General features: G+C 42.7%; 1 long non-coding RNA gene across 1 annotated transcript; it reads left to right on the top strand.

Moving 5' to 3' along the window:
* Positions 1-9,645: 9,645 nt before the first annotated feature.
* On the top strand, positions 9,646-23,515 carry LOC144769937 (uncharacterized). The gene is made up of 4 exons (XR_013598764.1): positions 9,646-11,453; positions 22,332-22,414; positions 22,595-22,687; positions 23,386-23,515. It is a non-coding gene; the product is annotated as an uncharacterized LOC144769937 (long non-coding RNA).
* Positions 23,516-23,745: the final 230 nt, after the last annotated feature.

Below are 23,745 nucleotides of genomic sequence, written 5' to 3'. Positions count from 1 at the left end.
TGGGGATTAGATTCATTGATGATGTGTTATTATCCGGAATGCATAAGAAAGATAGCACATGATTTTATTAGACTAAATAAGAATAACTTACATTTATATTTCATCAGGCACATCAGTCACCATCACGCAAACTTCCTGAACATGAGTATCACAGTTAGCTGATATATACTTACCACCAAATTGTTCAGGAAAGAGACCTTAGGCAATTGCCTTCTACATGCACACAGCATCCACACTAAGAAAATCGAGGAATAACATGTGGGGAACCTCTGAGAGCAAAGTGAAATTGCAGCACACAAGGGTTCTTTCAAATTAAGCAGGATCTCATGGTACAAAGGTGTAAAGCATGGGGTTATTCTGATCCCATACTAAAGGCTGCAGTAGCAGTAGCAGTATGTATTCTGTTCAGACTGTAACAAAGAGAAGACCTATACATGAGTGAGTATAGAGAGAAAAAGAAGAAGGATGAGGGTTTAACGAGGTTCATTGCATGGTGGCAAAGCAGGACAGATTAAGAGTGTCATACAAAGACTGTGGTCTATACTGAAGCTTTCCTTTAAAATGCATTTTGCTCATAGATATGTATTGAGATTCTGATAAATACTTTTATTGTATCGATACCAGGACAAACACTGGCATTTACATGGAAGAAGGTAGTTCGGATAAAGGATGCTGAGTGGAATGTGAATGTTTCCAGCTGAAGCTGAATATTATTTGCGAGTATAACAATTATTAGACTGCATGCGTACATTTTTGGTCTCTAGATAAACGAGCAGTTCAGATTCTTGCTTACAGGGGTGATATTTGGATACTGTTTACCACTTGATTGCAAGGAGTCTGCTTTTCTAAGGCGGATTTATGACCTTTCTTCTTTGGGGTGGTGCAAAGTCAGCTGGTCCTACTCGCATCACTTTTTGATTTTATGAGGGCTTGGAAAATGGATTTTATGTATGCAAAGGTAATTGAGAATGGTATGCACTACAACACAATATCAAGAATCTGGGTATAACCATAATGATGGTGTAAGTCATTCTATTGTGTAGATGGCTAGCACATCACTAGTTGTTATTCTACGCTAGGAAGCCAACTTGGGCTATATAGAAGTATGGTGCATGTCATAAATTATTGAAGATGGGGTGTATCCCTCATGGGCACATTTTAGAAATGTGAGATGTTTGAGTCATTTACACATGTATATAATAACATCATGCTATCACAGACGAGTTTTAAAGCTGATGATTCTTAGATGAATTGCTTTTTTGATTTTATGAACCCTAATGCTTCTCAATACATTTTAATTAATGTCTGTTAGATGGATATAATCTTCTGAATTATTGAGCATTCCAAGATTACACCCATTTATTCCTGCTTAAACCGATACTTCTTCATGCCTTTGTCTATATTTGGTCACCTGGTGGTTATTTAATATGTTCATCATTTCTCCACTATCCATGAACAAGACCGTATGGCTGAAATGCGCAGTCTTGTTAAGTTGCCTGAATAAATACTTGCTGACCAATAATGTGATAATGTGATTTCTTGTTGTTCAGAGCATATATATATATATATACTAGCAGCCCGTACCGAAGTTGTCCGGGTATGAAATAGAATGTGTGTATTTGGCAAGGGCTATTTATTTTAAAATCTCGCGGTAGACAAAAAATTTTGTTTCATTGGAATAGGGACAGAGAAGGGCCAGCTGCAGCCCTGGTTGATGTTAGCAGGCGCGTGTATGTTGGTGTAGTGATCCGCCGCCTGAGCCCGGCTACAGCCCTGGTTGATGTTAGCAGGCGCGTGTAATGTCTTTGAATGAGAGAGTTATCAGCCGCGGGTAAATCCATTTAATGAGAGAGTTCAGTGACAGCGAGTAGGAGAGGCTGCAGTAATTGTCCCCGCAGACACGCTCATTTGCGTGTTCCCCCGCTTGAGGCCCAGATGCAGGCCTGTTTGATGTTAGCAGGCGCGTGTTCCCCCGCTTGAGGCTCAGCTGCAGCCCTGGTTGATGTTATCAGGCACGTGTAATTAGTGTACTGATCCGCCGCCTGAGCCCGGCTTGAGCCCTGGTTGATGGTAGCAGGCGTGTCTAATTTTGTTGAATGAGAGAGTTCAGTAACAGCACTCAGGAGAGGTTGCAGTAATGTTACTTACCAGGCCTCCAGCTTAACGCGTTTGTCATGCCCCCAGTACACGGCCACAGCAGACGATCTTCTGATTAATGTACGACCCACATGGCATGAAGGGCGGAACGTAGCACACGCCGCCAGTGTGCCCCTTGATGCGGCGCAATTGCGTTCACATGGCATGAAGACTGGACACACGCTCCCAGCATTTCTCATGCCCCCAGCTTGTCACGCCCCCAGCGTGCCTATTGATGCTGCACAGCAACGTAATTGGCGCTTGTATGTATGACTCACATGGCATGAAGGGCGGACACATGCCCCCAGCGTTTGTCACGCCCCCAGCACACACCCACAGCCCAGGATGTGATGGCCGTACCACACACCCCCAGCGTTAGTCACGCCCCCAGCCCACGCCCACAGCACAACGCAGACACGCCCACAAGGGACTACTTTGCTGGCACGGTTCTTTTACCTTTTAAATGTATATGGTGTTCTACGGTACAATTGTATGTCTTGGACTGTATGATTGTGATGAACACCACTGTTTCTTGAAAAGTTAATAAAAACAATTTTAAAAAAATGTATATGGTGGCCATCTGCATAGCCTATGTCCTTCTGCTGCAACTGCCCTTTCCAAAACTGTATTGGGTGTTGTGATTGGTGCTGTGGTTACTGAGATTACCCGCCTCAACTGTTTGGGCTCTCTCTTTATAATATTAGTATGGATATATATATATATATAGATATATATATATGTATATATATATATCTATATATATATATATATCCATCCAAAATCAGGTTTGCACCAAGTAGAAAGAGCCACACAGGTAGGTTACAATCCTTGGCCCCAAGCACGAAATGCAGCACTGAGGACAGCGCTCATAGCCCAAATCTTTCAGGATATACTCTCTTGTTCACTAGCAGCATGAATTACACAACGAATGTTCGTAAAACCACCATTTTTATTTTTGAAATAAGCCCCACCCACTGGCCTCTGGGCATTCTGGTTATCGTGGTTTACATAGTCTTTCCCAAGTGGGCTCAATGTGTATTCACGATCATAAAAATATAAAAAACCACAGTGGGTTGGTAATGAATGACAGTTCCTTCATGATACTATTAGAAGCCGGAGTTTCCGCGTGCGCCGTTGTTGTCAAGTGCACGGCACCGATCTCCCGCTCCCACGCTAGGCCAAGAAAGGACACCGTCCGAGACAGCTCTGCTCACCTCCTTAGTAGCTTGACACGAGCAGCCAGGCTTATCTCCAAGGCACAAGTGTTCAGTATGTGCAACACGCCCACAGCAATCCCAATGATGTCACCACAAATGGACTCTACACAAGTTTATATAAAACGAGTATACTTTATATAAAAAGATATACAAAAGGACCACACAGTACAACTCCCACATAGATACACTGGGTAATATTGTGTGCGGTGGGTTGGGCGGTTCTAATCCCCAACCACTGCTTCTAACCAACAGTTACGCTGACTTTTAACTGTTCTCAACAGGTTAGGTATGTTGTATCACTAGATTAACACACGTTGCAAAATACAAGGAATACTGCACTACTTAACGATGGGTTCCTGTACAGTGTCACAGTGAAACAATGCAATTTGTAGCGTCAAGATCATGCACTGAGTCAACACAAGATAATCCAACTCGATTCACTACCAGCATGTCCTGTTCAAGGAAGAAATACAGCAATGCATCACGCTGCCATTACGTACAGTGAGATGGGAAAACAATGCAATACGTATCACCACCAGCATGCCCTGTGCAAGAAAGGGATAAGGTAATGCATCACAGTGCAATTCAGTACAGTGCAGGAAACAACCAATGCAGTGCGCTACGCTATGGTCCTCTATCCTGCAAGAGAAACATAAAATAAGGGCGTAGCGCACTAACCCCTGAGTTTGTTAAGCACCTCTAGTGTCAGACCTGTTCAATAGTTCGATAGTGCAAATATGCAAAGTGTTATACAACTGTTTTTAGAAGTTGTGCGACCGGTTGCCCCCAACACGGATCAACGATGACACCCAAAATCCACTGCGGTCCCTGGCCCCTGTACTGCCCCATCCGGGACCAGCACGTACCGAGATCTGGGCAGAAGCAACAGGCACACACAGCTGCCGGCAGCGAGAGGCCGAGAGAGTGTCCCTTTGGGCCCGCACCCCACCCCAGGCGATGATCCACTTTACCTGGGGGCTTGGTCTCACTCCAGAACCTTGTGACCACGGGCAAGGCGCGCTCGGGCCGGTAGTTCAGCTTCTGCAGGGCTGCAGGTCTGGGCCGCCAAGGTCAGCACAAACTCCTTCCATGAAGCCTTCCACATGACGCTGGTGCTACCTCATGTTGCCTTCGAGGGCCCAAATCACTTGGCCCTCCTCTCCAGCGCTGTTAGAAACTCTTCGCTCCCTGGTGCTCACCGCTCCCTGGTACTCCTCACCAGCACCTACGGTGGCACCTTCAAAACGCACCCCCGGTGCATTCGAGACTCACCCTGTCTCGTGGTGCACACAGTCTTCCAGCACTCTCCACTAACGCCCGGGTCGCACCATGACATGCACACTGCACGTCTGAGTCTCTCCGCTCTACCACACGCCAATCCGCGTGTCGGAGACTCACTCCTTCTTAGTGCCCACAATGTCCCTGCACTCTTCACTAGTGCCGGGACTGAACTACGACACACACCTCCTGCACGTCCCGAATCTCGGCTCTCTTCCATGAGGCCCACAATGCACAGGCATTTCAACACCTGTAGCGGCACCTAGACACACACCCTGCGCGTAAGAGTCTTGATTCGCTCCGGGTGCCCTCATTCACTTTAGTCACCCTTTCGGAGGTCTCAGGCTGCCACGACATGGTCCCACCACCGCTCCACTTGAGACTTCCTGGAAACTTTTATGTTCCTGTGTTTCCGAACAGGGAGCCAGCTCACCTCGATCCTTTGGGGTACAGGACACAGCAAAGTCCTGCTCAGGAAGAAGGGGGGCACGACCCACTGCAGCGCCCCTTCAGTCTCTCCTGGGACAAGAGCTACAAACTGCCCACAAGCCCCAGATCACGAAGCAAGGGTCAAGTGTCTCCCTCAACCTATTCTGCAACTCTTCCTGAGGCAGAGGTTTTCTTCCCAATCGTGGACAGGTCAAAGCCGCCTGAGGCTCGACCAGTCCACGGCATCTTCAAAGCACTCCAAGCCCTTCTCTGAATGATACCGCGACCATTCTCGACGACATTGTCAACATAACCACACCAAAGTCTTGGGGTTACAGTTCATCCAGTTATATCCCTCATTGTCTTTGAAGTTTCCTTGTGCTCCGGGGTCCCGGACCCCTCCCTAAATCAGTCTTGCGTATTTCCCCCCCCAGTGTCACCATCCTCTCTTTGATACTGGGGCCTGGATCTTAAATCACTCAGAGGGAGCTGGGTCTATTGTTTTATGGCTGTGAACCTCGCAAAGCCTCTCCTTCTCCCCGCTCCAGGTGCAGGGGAGCCTGACACTGTCTCCACCCAACCTCTGGGGCACAACCTCCCTCAGCCTTTCTCACCTCTCCCAGATCCAGGCAGGCAATTCAGATTCTGCTGTAACACACAAAAAGGTCAGAAGCACAAACTCAGCCATTTTCTCAAACAGCGGTTTCTGGACACACAGCGACAAAACCATCTACCCAAAAAGATGTGTTATGATGCTGTAAGTTCAGACATACCAGACTTCACTGTTCCATTTCCAATTCTTGGGAAACTAGGCTAATGATACTGCACCCAGTCTCCACTGCAGGGCCTAGCACAGGTCCTGCCTTTTACCTACACCGCACCCTGCCTAGGGGTTACCCAGGACGTCCTACAGGGATGCCCCAAGTGTATGCACAAGGGAAAGTAAGGCCTGAAAAGTGGTAGCACTTGTCAGGACAACATTCTAATCTAGCATTAATGTGCGCAGGCCCAACACTGCGCATTTTGTTAGTACTAGCTCTGGCACACACAGTGCACATCACTTAGGGATCTTGCTAGTAAGGCAAACATACCAATCAGAGGATACCAAACACCACTACAATTTATACATGGAACATATGTACTTGCACACTGATTAGCAGTGGCAAGTACCTACAGCATCTAACTTCACAGGAGGCAAAGGCAAAAAGTCAGGGGTAATCACGCCAAGCTCTGCCAGGTCAAACAGATACCTTCATTTAATCGTGCTGGAGGGACCCCACCAGTCTCAAGTGCAAGGTGCCATGCATGTGATGATCCGCTTCTGCGGCGGGCAATTTCTGCGACTGGAGCAGACCGCTTAAATTCATCCAAAATCAAGTTTGCACCATGTAGAAAGAGCCACACAGGTAGGTTACCGTCCCTTGCCCCATGCAGCATTGAGTACAGCGCTCACAGCCAAAATCTTTGCCAAACGCGTTTCAGGATATAATCCCTTGTTCACTGGCAGCATGAATTACATAACGAATGATTGTAAAACCACCATTTTTTTTATATAAGCCCTGCCCACTGGCTTCTGGGCATTCTTGTTATCCTGGTTTACATAGTTTTTCCCAAGTGGACTCAATGTGTATTCACGTTGAAAAACAATTAAAAACCATAGTAGGTTGGTAATGAATGACAGTTCCTTCATGATACCTTCATTTAAACGTGCTGGAGGGACCCCACCTGTCTTAAGTGCAAGATGGCGTGCACATGATGATCCGCTTCTGCGGCAGGCAACTTTCGCTACCGGAGCAGGCCACTTAAATCGATCCAAAATCAAGTTTGCACCATGTAGAAAGAGCCACACAGGTAGGTTATCATCCCTGGCCCCAAGCACGAAATTCAGCATGGAGGACAGCGCTCACAGCCAAAATCTTTGCCAAACCCGTTTTAGGATATACTCCCTTGTTCATTGGCAGCATGAATTACACAACGAATGTTCGTAAAACCATCATTTTTATTTTTGAAATAAGCCCCGCACACTGGCCTCCGGGCATTCTGGTTATTGTGATTTACAAAGTCTTTCCCAAGTGGGCTCAAAGTGTATTCACGACCAAAAACAATTAAAAACCACAGTGGGTTGGTAATGAATGACAGTTCCTTCATGATACCTTCATTTAATCGTGCTGGAGGTACTCCACCAGTCTCAAGTGCAAGCTGCCCTGCACACGATGATCCCCTTCTGCGGTGGGCAATTTTCACGACCGGAGCAGGCCTCTTAAATTCATCCAAAATCAAGTGTGCACCATGTAGAAAGAGCCACATAGGTAGGTTACCGTCTCTGGCCCCAAGCATGAAATGCAGCATGGAGGACAGCGCTCACAGCTAAAATCTTTGCCAAACGCGTTTCAGGATATACTCCCTTGTTCACTGGCAGCATGAATTACACAACGAATGTTCATAAAACTACCATTTTTATTTTTGAAATAAGCCCCAGCTACTGTCCTCCGGGCAATCTGATTATCATGGTTTACATAGTCTCGCCCAAGTGGGCTCAATGTGTATTCACGATCAAAAACAATTAAAAATCACAGTGGGGTGGTAATGAACAACAGTTCCTTCATGATACCTTCATTTAGTCATACTGGAGGGACCCCACCGGTCTCAAGTGCAAGATGCCCTGCACGTGATGATCTGCTTCTGTGGCGGGCAATATCTGAGACCGGATCAGGCTGCTTAAATCCATCCAAAATCAACTTTGCACTATGTAGAGAGAAAAAACACAGGTAGGTTACCGTCCCTGGCCCCAAGCATGAAATGCAGCATGGAGGACAGCCCTCACAGCCAAAATCTTTGCCAAACACATTTCAGGATATACTCCCTTGTTCACTGGCAGCATGAATTACATAACGAATGTTTGTAAAACCACCATTTTTAGTTTTTAAATAAGCCCCGCCCACTAACTTCTTGGAATTCTGGTTATCGTGGTTTACATAGTCTTTTCCAATGGGCTCAATGTGTATTCACAATCAAAAACAATAATATACCAAAGTAGGTTGGTAATGAACGACAGTTCCTTCATGATACCTTCATTTAATCGTACAGGAGGGACCCCACCAGTCTCAAGTGCAAGATGCCGTGAACGTGATGATCCGCTTCTGCGGCGGGCAACATCCGTGACCGGAGCAGCCGCTTAAATCCATCCAAAATCAAGTATGCACCATGTAGAAAGAGGCACACAGGTAGGTTACCGTCCCTGGCCCCAAACACGAAATGCAGAATGGAGGACAGCGCTCACAGCCAAAATCTTTGCCAAACGCATTTCAGGATATACTCCCTTATTCACTGGCAGCATGAATTACACAAAAAATGTTCATAAAACCACCATTTTTATTTTTGAAATAAGCCTCACCCATTGGCCTCATATATCTATATATATATGAGAAACACCAAATCGTAGTACTAATTCTGTGCGGCACGCACTCCTTCCCAACGAAATATGCAAACTTCATAGATGTAATGTCAAGAATATCTATTTCATGGGCTAGTTTGGGATTTCGGCACTAGCCTTCTACAGAACCATAGAGTCCACGTGTTTGGCTAGTCCTTAAATAGATTTCAAGACCATAGTCCTTTTACAGTGTCAACCATTACAACCAGAGTAAACCTCACTAAACATTTTTTTATATATGGTATGTATCCAGCATACAATTCTTTTTATTTTTTATGTTTTTAATTTTATTGTATAACACAATACAATAAAATCAACAGAGAAGAAAAATAGTTAAGACATAAAATGTACATCACATAGTTCCAATCCGGACCAAAAATGACTCTAGTATAGCTGGAGAATTAAACCAGGTGTAGGAGAGAGAATCGAAAACAAAAGTATAAGAAGTGACAACAATTTTCCAATTTTAGATTATTATTAAGATTTGAGATGGAAAAACTCACATTTATATGACAACTATTGGAGCCAAAATAAAAACATATATGATTGAGTAACAGTGCATCATTAATTCCATTGGAGGCTGGCCTAAATCCTATTGAATTTAAGCCAAGAGCGAGGTCCTTTGGCATTAATCAGAGCGAGTTCCATTTCAAACACCTGTCGGAACTGAACCCAAACTTCACTAACGTTTGGACAGACAATTTTAATCCTGACACTAGCGAAACATATTCTGACACATGTCATCCCATTCAATTTATTTTCTGCTACCTGCACAGAATAGATAAATAGAGAGACAAGACCAAATGATACCATGGTCAGCCAGAGAGCTTCCCAGGCAACTCTGTCAAACACCTTCTCTGCGTCCAGCATGACCATCCTTATCTGTTTGTTAAGTTTACTGGAGACATCAAAGGCAGATACAGCAGTGTTAATGTGATCTGTTGTGTCTCTGCCAGGGTCAAAGTCTTGCTGCTGCTCCAGGACTAGCTTGTGGATGAGGGGAGCAAGATGTGAAGCCAGCACTAATTCGGGATATTGGACAATAAGAGCCTTTGTCGACAATTGGATTCCCCTTCTTAGGGAATACCATGATATTAGTAGTACTCTGTTAAAACGAAGTAATAGCGCAGACATCTCTTGTAGAGGGTATAAGTAGGTTTATTCACGTAGTAATCAACAGGTATACAATTATAGGAAGATCCTTAGATTATCTGGTAATCTCTGGTAATACCTGGAAATGCCTCACCAGGAGCAAGGTCCTCTCTGCTCAGCCCATCACACCAACTGATTCCCAGCTACATACAAACCAACCCTAACATTCTAGATGACCTCACCACAGGCTGAGCAGACAGGCAGAGAACCATAGTGGGGAGACTGTATTAGTAAATAGCACATTACAACACATCTCCCTTTTTAATAATGAAAGTATTCAAAAGAAACAGAAGAAGATAAGATCACGAAATAGAAGAAGATAAAATACACGAGTCTGGAATGGAAATACAAAAGCTTAAGTCTGGAAAGAGAATACACAAGTCCGGAATAGAAGCAGATAAAATACAGAAATTTTAGAAGTCAGGAAAAGAAGAATGCATAAAAACAATTTAACACATCCTTCCCCCTTAATAATGATCATAAACACAAAATTGTATAAAGATGGTAAATACACTTTTGTCAGAGAGAAGAAGAGAACGCACCACAAAAACAATGTAATACATCCTTAACACTCTTCTCCTAGAAAATGATCAAAAACAAAAATAGCAAGAATTTAAAACCGCACCAATTTCCTAAAGTGCTGTACTAATCTCCAAAACCTAGGGTAAAATACTATAGCAAAACAAATAAGAGAAGTTACACACACTAGAAGTAACCTCCAACGTGTGTACCCGTCACACACAGTCTAAGTAAATGTGTATAAAACACAAGACAAAATCTGAAAATGTAGGGTATCCCTTAACCCAAAACAAGATTAGGGTATCTTTTAAACCCTAAAACAAACTAGGTTAATTTTCAACCCAAAACACTCATGAATCATACACTGAGTACCAATAAATTTTAGAAATCCCAAAAACTAAGGGTAGATCTAAACAGATAAGAGAAGTGTGTACCCGTCACACACAGTCTATGTAACGTATAAACTTAACAACAGACGTCACACACAGCATGCATACATTACATAAGGCAAGGCAAAAACCAAAGTCAGTCATATCCATTATTAAAAGAAAACCTAAACAAAAGGTAGTTACTCAGTTGTATATACCAGTATTACATAATATATGCAAGACACCACACAAACCCCCCAAAACCCTTCCAGATATAATAAAATTATGAGACAACACTCAAAAATACATTAGACATAGTATGGTAAAGCTTCATAAATATGGAAATAATGTGCAATTGCAAAGTATAAAGCATTTTATCCAAACTGGCTTGCAACATTTTCCAATTGTGTGCTCCAAGTTCATTATGTCAGTCTTAGCCTTACAGTTCGTTGGATCATCCATACCATTTGAATCATACACCAGGGCTCGATCTTAGCCCCCGAGGAATGTCAAAATGAACATAGAGACTGTATTAATAATTACACAGTACCTTGACTGAAGTAATATTTGGTTCCACATTGCTTTGCCAATATTATTTACCAAATGTGTAGTTGATCTCCTCTAAAACAAAACGTGGTTGGTAAAAATGAACTAAGAATGTCTAATCAAGATGTTTAGTAAAGAAATTGCAAGGAAATTGTCTTCCAATCGCTCCGAACGCTGCTTCCAAAGTGTGATGACATGCTAGTTGTCGAGGAAGTCGAAAATGGCCGTCACGCACACTTCCGTGGCGTGATGACGAAATGCAAGAGGAAATACGAGAAGAATTTCAGAAGAATGCCGCACGCGAAACAGCGCGAGTCAAGTCGCTTCAGATTTTCAAAAAATGACAGCGTGGGCCAGTGCAGTCCAACTGTGAAGGTAAATTTAAATGTTGTTCAAAGACTGTTCCAGTCCAAAGATACTAACAGGCAGGCAATTGCGCAAAGATACACAAAGTGCAGCGCCTCTCCAAGAACCAGTCGGCACATGAAGTGTGAGACGGCCGAGTCTACATGTCCCAAAAATCTGCACAAACGTTTCCCAACACTGTCAAATCCTTACGAGGGTGCCAGTTTTCGCTGACATTAGCCAGAACACATCGTTGCCTCTCCGCAGTAATGTCTGTAAAGTATATGGTAGACAACACGATAGCACCACCCAGTGGCTGGAGTTAAATACTACTCTGCTCGAGGCTCGATTTTTTGCCTCCGGACACAAACAGACAAAGCAGCATCTGATTATCATTTAACTTGACACTCCGGTTATTCATGGGCACTCACAGCGGCTGGTAATCATTCTTGAATATACACGGAGGTTCCAGACCAGAGATGTACACTTTCACTGCTGACAATACCCAGGGCGCATCGCTGCTTTCCACACTGATATCCATACTCAGCACCCATCGCTACTTTCCACCACTGGGGTGATGAGGTATACACTTGAAAACAGCATTGATGTAGTGTAGTTTTTTTTTTTTTTTTTTTTTTTTTTAGCACATGTCACAGCTGCCAATCCATTGAAAAGTCAGTCAGAGTCAATGCAGGGATAACGTAGCAGAGACTTTCAGTCATTTCTCAAAGGTAGTAAGCAGGCAAACAGAAACTGGCACAATCTAGTCAAAAGGGCGACCATTGACAGGGTCACTGGTGGGGCATATGGGGTGCCTAGTTTCATCCATTCCATAAGTTTAAATTCACTTACTTGAGCTCTTTAAATCCAATAATTCCCAAACTGTAGGAAATTTCTTAAAATCCTTACTTCTTTTAAAACAGCTTCTTTTTTTTTTTACTTCATTTTCAAAAGTCAAATCAGTCAAAGGTAGTTCCTTGGGTTCTTTTTACATCGTCGCGAGTGTTAAAATGAAGTAATAGCGCAGACATCTCTTGTAGAGGGTATAAGTAGGTTTATTCACGTAGTAATCAACAGGTATACAATTATAGGAAGATCCTTAGATTATCTGGTAATCTCTGGTAATACCTGGAAATGCCTCACCAGGAGCAAGGTCCTCTCTGCTCAGCCCATCACACCAACTGATTCCCAGCTACATACAAACCAACCCTAACATTCTAGATGACCTCACCACAGGCTGAGCAGACAGGCAGAGAACCATAGTGGGGAGACTGTATTAGTAAATAGCACATTACAACATACTCCATGAGGCAGGAACATCGCCCCCACTAGAAATGTCCATACTCAATTGCATAAAGACATGTACAAGTATATCCCTGAAAGTTTTATAAAATTCAAGTGGAATAGTATCCTCGCCAACCGCTTCGCCTGTAGGCAAACACTTTATAGCATCTTAAACCTCGACTGGTTCTATATCTTTTTGTAGCTCCATGGAATCCAAAGAGTCGAATTGAGGCAGATGACTCTCCTGCAAATACTCGAGAAAAGTGAATTTATTGAATGATGCGGACTCCGAATATAAATTGGCATAAAATATTCTAAACTGCTTTGCCATGTCCTGTGGCTGAGTGAAAGACAGACCGCTATCTCCTTTAATCAATTTAATGTTAGACCTAGCCTTCTGATCGGCGATCTGAATTGCCATCACATGCCACAACCTTTCTCCGTATTCATACTATAAAGTTTTATGCTTATGGTAATTGGTGGCAATTATATCCATTAGCCCTCTATTGATTTTGAATCAAACTTTTAAAAGTCGAAGGTATATTAGCTGCGCCATTGGGTCCCTTGCACCGATTGCCCTAGCATGTTGGTGTTCCAGGTCTAAATAGTCAAGACAATCCTGTTCTGCCTCCTCAGTTGCATGCCTGTTTTGTGATAGAACAAACTGAAGAGTTGCCCCCCTGACAAAAGCTTTCATACAGTCCCAGAATATTGAGATATTGGCAGTAACCAGATTATTACTTAGATACTCCTTCAATGCTCTTCTAAAATGTACCAGATACTCAGAATTACTGAATAAGTGTCTGGGAAATGAAAAAGGCAGAGGATCATTTCTAACACCAAGTTGTTTCTGTAGAGTTAGCATTACTGGGTTATGGTCGGATGTGATTTTGGAACAGAACTCTATGTGTGCATTTTCCAACAGTGACCTCTTAATAAAGATCATGTCGATATGGAAATACTGTTTGTGCGGGTGAGAATAGAACGCATATCCTGACAGCAGGCATCATCAAGCTGATGTATGTGCAATAATGCCAACAAAGCTGCCTGGTCTTGACCATTCTGGCCATGCTTTACTATCAGTAGTATCTATTTTGCTGTCCATAAGGAAATTGAAGTAGCCTATAATAATCAAATCCTCGGGCCACCCCAAAAATTCAGAACTTAAATAATCAAAGACATTGGGGTAATCGGAGTTAGGACCATTCAGCTCACAGATCGTGACCTTACGCCCTGATATCAGCAACTAAACTATTGGCCACCTACCCCTAGATTCAGCTAATGTGCATAAAACAGTAACTGCTAAATTCCTAGATTACATGCGGCCACCCCACGGATGGAGACTGCTTGTGAAGTGTATATTAGTATGTCATACCCAAGTTGTCTCAACAGTAATCTGTCCTAATATGCAAGATGAGTCTCGGTTAGGCCAAGTAAATGTGGTTTGAATGCACAGAGCTCCTCTCCAATTAGTCGCCATTTTCTAGCTTCAATTAACCCAGTGACATATACATTTTAATTCAGACATTACATAATCTTAATTCAATCACCTCCAACCTGGTTCCATCTTTAATCGCCTTATGTTCTGCGCCTACATTTCCAACTACTGAATGGCTCTTTAACCCCTCCCAACCCTCACCCCTCCCATCCCCAACCCTTAGATAGCATGGTGGGAGACCGCTATGTGACTAAACAACCCCGACCCAACCCCGGCTACACCCTCCCCCGACACCTACAGAAAGGAATCATCCCCTTATCCCGCTGTCGTTGGATGACATCGACAGGAGAGCAACCCCCACGACCCACCACCCCCATCCTCCCCCCTACCAATGTGTAAGAAAGAAAAAAATGAGCAAATCAGGCAATAAAAGAAAAAAAAAGGAAAGAAAAGTAAAGGCTCACAAGATATTTGAGAGAGAGAGCATTGAGAAAGAAGAGATGTGAGAGAGAAGATAACATAATTATGCTCACTTTAACATATAAGGAAGATGGCGGATTGATTCCACTCCGGAGGATGCCTTCCGCTGACCGCCCCCTGGTGCTCCCCCTCTTCCCCATGGATAACCCTCATGCATGAATACAGAACTACCAGTTCTTGGGCAGCAGGGGAATGCCCCACCTTAGCTGACTTTAGTACTATTGAAGAAGTTTTTCCGGATTGAGAAAGAGAGAGCCACATAGTACAAATACAGCTAGGGGGCTCAGAATCAGGCGGCTGCAATTCTCCAGTGTCGTCTGCCATCCAACCTGCTTCGCCAACTCTAGTACAGTCTCATCTACCACTTTGTACTAACAATTTAAACACGGCAATACCAAGCGACGTGGATCCTCACTCTCAAACCAATACTATTTTGGGCTCAGAATGTTTAGTGGCAATCCTTGGCTAGACCTATCTGCTGGCTCTGTGCACACTCACCTTGTGAATGCTCTCTTGGATACTCAGGGTGGTTCCCAACTGGAGTATGTGGCTCTGTAAATGAATAGAATAGAAATTGTGAGAATAGTGAGACTGATGATGCCTTTGTATCAGGCACATTAAAAGTACATTCCCCGGCATGAGGTTCTAAAAGCACTAGAGGGGCTAAAGGTGGCTAAGGCCGGGGGTGGAACCAAACTCCCACATACTAGCACAGTTGGGCGACTCAAAAACTCCACCCCGAGCAGCACGAAAGCTGATTCTGGCTTTAGTCCTCTGCGCAAATGGATGGCATCAAAAGGAGAGGTTGAAGCCATCTTTTCACGACTCTCCAATTCTGGCAATGTGGAGGCCGATGCACCTATGGACCCTGCGGCACTTGCGGCAGTCGAGGGGGAGACCCAATAACATGTTCTTATCCCTGTACAAACTCTATGGCCTCTTTCCAACAACTCAGTTGGGGCCAGTTCCAAATGGAATTTAGGCAGATATCTTGAGGTACCTGGGTCTGCATCTGCCCCCACAAAATCAACGGCATGCTGTAACTTCCTTGGAAGGGCCGTCTGCTGGTCTCCTGCAATCGCTTGAGCATGAGGTACCCTCCCTGTCCTCAGTTTTGCAGGCCTTATCCATTCAGAGAGCTGTGGCTCAGGAATACTATCTCCAAGCTGAAGTTGACAGCCGGGAGATAAAACAAGCACTCATGGACATCATCATTAAAGTCGCCTCACTGTCCCCAGATGTAACGGATTTATTTCAGCAGGCGTTTCCATATCTGGTGGACTGGGACATGGATTCGCAAGTCCAGTGGGTGCATCGATTACCTTTTACTATCACACAAGGGAATAAAATTAGGCCACCTCGTCCACATCCAATTCTGGTATTCCTGAGCAATTTTCTGTTGTGTCAAGCTATGTATGGAAAAAGAACACTCGATTACTATGTTTGTGCGCCTCAGATTTGTATAAGTCTACAATGGACAAGTGATTGAAGCTTCGTCAGTTAATCGATCTCTTTAGGTTAGTCTGCTCACAAGTCTTTCTCCAGGAACCAGCCCGCCTGAAGATTATTAGAAGCGGGCATTCGCACTTCCCCTGAGCATGATGCTCGACAAGAACGCTCAGCTTGGCAGACTGAATCCTTTGGCTAAAAGTACAGAGAGGGGCGAGAAATGTAAACAATTCATTTTGTAAAGTACACTTTGTTGACATTTTGCTTAGATAGATTTGTTGCATTCAGGCAGTATTTCTAACAGACATTATAGCATTTTAAGATTGTGAGTAGCGCGCTGAGCGGCTGTACCCTTACGCTGCTGCTGTGTGAATTTCTTTTTAAGTAGGCACTTTGCACAGAAACGATAGAACTGTTTTTAAATACCCCAAGCCTCATAGGAAGCCTTTGCACTCCTTCGCCGCACGCCTCCCGCTCCGACCCCGGTCCACCACAGCTGTGGCTGTTTGTTGTGGAGGGCGGACCGGGCAGAGCGAGACACACCCCCACTGACGTCGTCTACAGCAATCAGTAGATTAGGACATTAGCTCGCACGCGCGATCAGAGATTTTGAGTAGCGCGCTGAGCGGCTGTACCCTTACGCTGCTGCTGTGTGAATTTCTTTTTAACGAGGCACTTTGCACAGAAACAATAGAACTGCTTTTAAATACCCCAAGCCTCATAGGAAGCCTTTGCACTCCTTCGCCGCACGCCTCCCGCTCCGAACTCGGTCCACCGCAGCTGTGGCTGTTTTTTGTGGGGTGCAGACCGGGCAGAGCGAGACACACCCCCACTGACGTTGTCTTCTGGGTACAAATGAGGACATCACCCCGACCGCGCAGCGGGCGCACCGGCAGCGCGCCAAAGGCAAGCCCGTCTGCGCCCGTCCGCGCCAGGACCGGGCCAAGGGCCAAAATTTTTGCTCAAAATGACTTTGATCTCGGTGATCTAAGATATTCCAGTAATGAACTGTTAGCAACAAGAGCCAGTCCTTGTTGTCAGCCAATCTCGCCCCTAGCAGAAACTAAGTACTGCCTGAATTGCGGGCTCACATTTGCCTTTACTCAAAGTAATACGTTAACATCAAGTACTCGGTCACCAAAAGAAACACAAAAATCTTTTAGGGCTGGCCTTATGAACGCTTGTTCCTTAATCAAACACAACACCGAAATGGCAGATCTTATAGACTTACAGAAATTGGATCTAATCTTCATCACGGAAACCTGGGCAGATGAAGCCTCAGATACTGACCTATTACTGGCAATCCCAGAGGGATACGGAATCACTAGAGCAGACAGGAAAGAAAAAAGGGGGGGCCTAGCTATTATTACCAGGAATGAGCTAAAGGTGAAGGGATGTAATTTGGGCAGCACCCCAGATTGTGAAACCTTATCATTTAACATCAAGTTAACATACAAATACACCTTTGATGGGCTCTTGTTATACAGGCCACCAAAAGCTAAAACCCCGCTGACGCTGGCACTTAATTCCTTCATAGAAGCCAGTGTGAAGCACCCGGATTTCACCATCCCGGGTGATTTTAATGTCCACCTGGAAAAAATGGATACGGCGGACACGGCAGCACTGATAGACACCTTTATGAACCTATCCATGGAACAGATTGTGCACAAAGACACCCATAAAGCAGGGCATACACTGGACGGAATCTTCACGTCCAATAAATATATTGGAATGATGGACTGCATTCCTGGTATTTGGTCTGACCATAAGGCTGTAATTTTTACAATAACACCTGATAATGGTGAAGGGGCAGCACTGCCTTCTATCACGGATATATCTACACCATTTGTTGACTGGTCAAGGCTAGACTCACAGAAGTTAAAAGAACACCTGGCATCGACGATACCTAGGCTAGTGCCGGATAGCAACATGGCCACTGACCAAATTTCCAATTGGATAGCAGGGGCCACAAGAACAACTGCACCATTGGGAAAAAAACGATTTTCAGAAAAAAACAGGCATCACAACCTTGGTTTTCCGAGTCTCTTAGGGAAAACAAAAGAGTTTGTAGGAAGCTTGAAAGGCTGTGGAGGGTTAGCTATGACCCTGATAGAAAAAGGGAATATAAAATAGCCTTAAACTCCTATAAAAAACTAATTTTTACGGCTAAGAGCCAATTCTTTATCCAAAAGATAGAGGAGTCAAAAAACTGTAGTAGAGAACTTTTCTCGACAGTAAAAAAGTTATCTAAGATAACAACTAACAACAATGCACCTAGCAGTACAGATTTTTGTAACTCTCTTGGTCAATTTTTTACTGACAAAGTGACATCCGTATACGAGTCATTTAAATCAGAGAACCTCTAATCAGCGACCTCAGAGAACATCTCCCCTAGGAATATACCCCCTGCGGAGGAATCATCGGAGTCAGCGTTCAAGTTCCGCCCTCCAGGGCTAGAACAGGTCCTCCGGGCAGTATTGTCTACAAAATCGGGGGCCCTAGGGGATCCTTGTCCACCGAAGATTCTGCACCTCTTTCCTGAACTCCTTAGTGAGCAATTGACCAAACTCACAGAATATATAATTATCTCGGGGATCTACCCAACCCCATGGAAATCAACTTCAGTCCTTCCCCTATTCAAAAAGCCCAACTTAGATCCACTAGAACCAGGAAGCTATAGACCTATAGCCAGGATCCCGTTTTGCGCAAAGGTCCTTGAGAAACTGCTGAATAAACAACTGGCTCAGTTTGCTAAAGAGGCAGACATCCTGGACCGATCTCAGTATGGGTTTCGACAGGGACATGGTACCGAGACTGCACTGCTGATGGCGGTGGAAGAACTCAGGAGTGTGCTGGATGCCGGGGGGAAGGCCGCCTTGATCTTGTTGGATCTTTCGGCGGCCTTCGACACGGTAAACCATGGCACACTCCTGGACCGGCTGACAGCAGTGGAGGTCCACAGAGACGCAAGAAAATATTTATATTCATTGTCATCGATTAGCTATTACTGATTCCATGATTCCAATTTTCCATGATATTCTGTTTTGATTTTCTCTGAGGTATCAGTTTTTACCTTTGTATAGTGTTGTCTATTCCTTAGTTGTCCGTCGGCCTCCATTTGGTATTTCTCCCGATCCTGTACGACAATGTTGCCACCCTTATCTGATGGCTTGATCACAATTTCAATGTCCTCTCTGAGTTCTTTAAAAGCTAATCTCTCATGAATGGTGATATTGCTTCTGCCCCATTTCTGTTTGTTTTAGTCAGTTTATTCAGATCCTCAATTACCAGTCTTTAAAAAGATACATTTTGTTACCTAGTGGTAGTTGCGTACAAAATCTAGATATCAATTTCAAACCACTAGCTCCGGTTTCTCCGGTATCTATTCATTGTTCCCGGCAGACCTGTGTGTTGTTAGTTTATCCATTTGGACTCTTATTGCTTTCTCATTTGATTGAAGTTTCAGGTCTAATATTGCTCTAAGGCAGGGAATATCCTTACATGTTAGAGAAGAACGTCTTCCCCTCGGGTGCATGGAGGTCTCCTGGGGGGAGGAGGGGGTTTGTTTCGAAGTGTTTCTTTAGTTTAATTTTCCTCTAAAATTTGTATAGATCAATTCTTAAATGTTCAATATCGAATTCCGTGTCTGGGCAGAAGGAGAGTACCTTGTTGAGGATTTTTGTTTGATCTTCCATCAGTTTTTTCTTTGACATTCTACCAGGTTTTCTTGAATCAATGCTTTTTTGATTTCGGCTTTTGTTTTTCAGGTTTTTTTTTTTCATCTTCCTGTGCCTCTTCGGTCTTGGTGTGCCTCTCCCTCTGCCCATTCCAGTGCTCTGCTCCTTATGCCATCGTATTTGCGAGCGAATGTATAGATCCGTCCATCCTGGTAGTTTATTTTATCCCAGTTGAACTTCCTTGCCTTCCTCTTTTCTTTTCTTTATCAGCTTCATGTTTCTCTGGTCTCTTTTCATGGTGTTCCAATGACTTAGTGATATCTTCAATGATGGGATATTTTTTGGACTCATTCTCCAATTCTTCGATTTTCTCCATTATTATTTCCAATTTCCTCTTTACATTAATAATTAATGTACGCATAAGCTTGAATGAACATTCATGTGTGTCTTCCTGCCATCTCTTAATAAGATCATCATCTTGATCATTGAAAGTAGGCAGGATCAGAATTCATAGTCCTCTCGGAATCCTTTTATATTCAATATATTTCCATAACGATGTAATTTCCCACCACTTGTTTAGCTCACTTGTCTGCACTCTCTACAATTCTTTTATGACTGTGTTTGCATTGCTAATTTTGTCCTCAGCCCGCTTTTCTAGATTACGGGATGATGTTATGTTCTCATCATTCAGTAATTCACCTGCTCTCTGATCTCTACGTTGCCCGCGTTCTGCCATAGTTATGCAAAACTCAATTTCCCGTGTTGCACTGGATTGGTGCCATCAGTTGAATTGAGATAGAGAAGGAAACTTCTCTGTACTGAGCTCACAGCTGTCGGCGTGAGAGTGTAAACCTCAAAGATCTAATAGTGAGGTCACGATTCAGTGGTACTAATAAAACTGTTCCGTTCATACAAAAATCATTGAATGGAGACAATACTATTAAAGGAACCTCTAGATGTGGCACATGTCAATCATGTGATGGCATTATACCAGGTCAAACGTTCACATTTAATAAAGTACATATACAAGCTAAAGAACTATGGACATGTAACACAACCAATATTGTTTACTTGCTACTATGTCCATGTAATTTAGGATATGTTGGAGAGACTGCCAGGACTATGAAACTCCGTTTAACGGAGCATAGATCCGCAATTAAAACAAAAAAACTGATAGCGCCATTGGCAGCTCATTTTGCAGATTTCAACCATTCCCCATCTCAAATTCGTTGGCGGATTCTTGAAAAGATTCATATAGCCAATAACAATGGTGGGGACAAGATCAGGAAAAAAAGAGAGGTCTTCTGGATCTTTACTCTTAATACATTTGCCCACGGCCTGCACAGCGATTTACCATGGGCCAATGCAATTATATGAAAATAAGAATTGCCCGTATACTCTCTAGAACCTGTAGTAAGAAATAAAAAAGCCTTATATTAAATATTTGTAGTTACAATCTAACCACCTGTATAAATTAAATACAAAATTAGAGCTATACTATAGATAAATCCTTTATTAATATAAACGTTATACCAATATAAAAGCTAGAACAACAGGACGTATTCAGTGAAATTAGGCATGTATAGAGTTAAAAACAAAACGTCTTTAAATGCATGACACAGTCAGGTGAACCAATCGGCTGACTGCATATATATAAACTTTCTCACTGGTTTAAATTAGGCATGTATAGAGTTAAAAACAAAACGTCTTCAAATGCATGACACAGTCAGGTGAACCAATCAGCTGACTGCATATATATACCAATCAGGTAACGCCTAGCAAATCCTTATACCGTCAGAACCGTTGAGACGCCGCCCAGAGGGTCCACTCGAGAACACGAGAACAAGGTAATTAATTCAGCTGCTATAGACGTGATAACTAGAAACTTACTCTAACCAACATGGGCAAAATCATGTTAACCCGTGAACGCTGTTCATTGTATCGTTTCAGTTGTGTTCACTTTAATGCCGACAGGAGCGACAACCAAGTTGGCAAAAATATCGAACGTGCGGAGTTACCTTCTCCGTTTGCCTAACATCTTTGTAAAAGGTAAAAGCATTGCCTGCTACAGTGTTTCCGCTTAGGATCGCTGAGCTATAAATGCGTTGTGACATACAACGGTTCATCACAAAAATATCTATATGATGTCCACTTCTTTCCATTGCAGCCGCGCTGATAACATACCTTAACGAAGCGCGAAACAAGCTAACGTGCACAACGAGCACCAAACGCTACTGGTTCTAACCGTCCTGGTTGTGTAAATAATATGACCACAGGTAAAACCGTGAACGTGAACATTTAATATGAGGAATGTTTTCTAGTTTAACTAACGTCAATTTCTAGTATGAGGAATGTCTTCTATTTTTAACTAATGGTGACATCTAATTTTGGCAGTATAAATGCGCTTTGAAAATTAATGCGCTGTGAAAAAAAGAATGAGAACCAGTACTGAATGGGCTGCATGTTTTAGACCACACATGTAAAAAACGACGTCAACGATAATATGAGATTCTATCACTTAACTTTAAAATAAATTAACTTTGCGAATATGAAGTTAATAAAAACAGCTCTTTTTCTTAGATGATGTATCACCAATGCGGTCTGACTAACCTAAATATGGTATCTATGAACAACAAATATTGAAGATTTCTTATCTCAATACGGTAAGCCAATATTATAATGTGCTGCACGTTATCTGTAAATAAATAGGTAATAGGGAATCAAGATGTATCTACAAACTAAGATACCATCTGGTAGTAATACGATCAGAGCATAAACCTATTATATTACCTGCTATGTAATCTGAAATATCTAATTAGTTATTAATGTCTCCCATACTACAGAATATTATCATCTTTGATACCCGACTTCATGCAGCATTAAGCACTGTCTTGCTTAGGCCGTAGAAGCCTATTCTGTTTCAAGTTCAAAAATAGGTAAGCATGTCTAAAATATGAGACACCAACAGATAGGAAGTAAAGTTCAGACTAAAAAACAGACCTCCTGTACTAGGCTAGTATGAAATGTAGCCACCTAGGCCATAGCAATAGTCATATAGGACAACCAATGAGAGAATAATTGAGAATTCAAGTAGGATGCAACCTTTAGGATGTTCACGAGTCAAAACACACCATATCTCCTCTATAAACTAGGTCTCTTATCCTGAGTATGCAATTTGTAGGTGTGCAACCTTCGAGATCTAAAATTCCTCTTTTCTTCTACTCTATTTTTCTGATAATCTGTAAAAAATAGGTTATCCATTGGCACAATGAAAGCTCTTCCTGTGATAATATAAATGAGGCATAATTTTGTATTTGCCATTAATGCACACTAATGTATAACTGAATTATATATTCTTATGTGTCTTGAGTTATACACCTAAAATTTGCTATCAAGACTCAGTATCAATTATAAATGCTCATGTTTTCATCTTATATGGTAAAAATATATATAGTAACCACAATAGGTAATAGAAAGTATTAAAATACGTAAGCGGTATTATCAAATGTTTTTTTGTTGGGAACCATAATCTAACACATGAATTAATACAGTAATAAGACTGACTGGTTTGTACATGGAATTACAACACTGTATAATCATGCATAAATATATATATATATATGTCTTTTTACAGATTGATGGTACAGTCCTGAAGAAGGCACGCTAAAGTGTCGAAACGCGTAGACAGGATACAGTAAAAACCATCTAGAGGGGAAAAAATAAAAATTTTTATGCTATAAATTGTTTTATATTTTTGTAATCATGCATATGCTATAATGCAAAATACTTTTTATATATTATGTGTATAATCATGTCAATTTTATCAACCAGTATGCAATTGGAATAAGTATTACATTTGTATTTTGAAAATGTACAAACTGTAGTGGTTTACTTATTCGTATGTGTTAGTCGGTTCTGTTCAACTTGCCTGGGTATGTTACTCACACTTGTAAACCGAGTTATGCCTCATATTTAATTTGTTGTTCTTATTATG

This window comes from Lissotriton helveticus, chromosome 1_1, assembly GCF_964261635.1.
Source record: "Lissotriton helveticus chromosome 1_1, aLisHel1.1, whole genome shotgun sequence".
In the NCBI taxonomy this organism is placed as follows: Eukaryota; Metazoa; Chordata; class Amphibia; order Caudata; family Salamandridae; genus Lissotriton; species Lissotriton helveticus.
The sequence above is the reverse complement of the archived record's forward strand: the minus strand, read 5'-3'. Positions and strand labels throughout refer to the sequence as shown.